This window comes from Otolemur garnettii, unplaced genomic scaffold (assembly GCF_000181295.1).
Source record: "Otolemur garnettii isolate 467f Iridium unplaced genomic scaffold, OtoGar3 scaffold00009, whole genome shotgun sequence".
Classification (NCBI taxonomy): domain Eukaryota; kingdom Metazoa; phylum Chordata; class Mammalia; order Primates; family Galagidae; genus Otolemur; species Otolemur garnettii.
Window position 1 is genome coordinate 6794448 of NW_003852404.1, and position 1162 is coordinate 6795609.

The window sequence follows — 1162 nt, forward strand, 5'->3', positions numbered from 1 at the left end:
AGCACGCACAAGCTGTTGGAATGTCTTCTTCCAGGGGTGGTGGGATCCAGCTGGTAACAGCTCCACTGGGTGGGCGTGTTCTCAGGAGAGGCCCGGAGGCTGGTGCCCAGAGAATGCCACCGCCTCTCCCCTGGCTCCTCCTGGCAAGCCTGTCTCTGCACCCCTCCCTTCTCTTTCAGCAGCCTGTCAAAGCTTGATGGCTGATGGACGAGAAGCTGTCGTCCTCTTCCCCCACCCCACATCACCACCGCATCCCCCACTCTAGACCCTCCTGGCTCTGGGTAGCAGTGAAGCTCTTCATAACAGGTTGGCACTCGGCCTGGCTTTTCCACTCAAGGGATGGCGGCTCCTTGCATGCCGTGCCAGGATGCTGACAAAGGAAAAGAACCACCTCCCGACACAGGGCAGCAGGGAGCCTCCATCTCCTAACCCTGGAGCTCCGTGTGTCCTCATCCCAACCCGAGTGCTAAGCTGCTCCCCTGCGCCCCACCCTCCCCCAAGATCAGAGGCACCTGATACCTCTGTCTCCCTGAGCTCTTCCTGGGAAACCATGAAACATGGGAGCTGAGTCATTCTTAAAGATCTTCTTGTATAAATCTCTCATTTTCAAGGTGGGAGACCATGACTAGAGTAACAAGGGTGAAGGGGTGACATCCCGAAGCAAGCAGGTTTGCTCCAGGACAGAACAGAGCTGTTTCTAGACCACCCAGAGATGGGGTCAAAAACCCTATTAGTGCAGGCACCCTAGAACCCCACTCTGAAACTCATTAGTGCCCCAGTGACATCCTGAGCTTCAAAAGGACACAATCGCGCTTGTCTCTCCCAGCACCACAATCCTCAGGCCTGGCATTGTGCCCAGCATAAAATAGGTGCTCAGTAAATGTTTCCTGAATGAACAGTTACAGAACAAATGTCACTTATTAAGCTGTAGTCAATGTGGACTTAACCCCAGGTAAATTCTTGAGCTTTACTCTTTCCGAGCTGCGGAGGGAAGCTGCAGAATCCCCGGGCAGCCTTTGGCACCCTCTAGAGATCTGTAGAACTTGTGCTGGGAAACATCCAGCCTGGGTGAATGATCTCACCCAATATGCATTCGTTCATTAATCCATTTATTCAACACTTGTTTACTGAGCACCTACTGTGCTGGGGCTAGAGCTGCAAA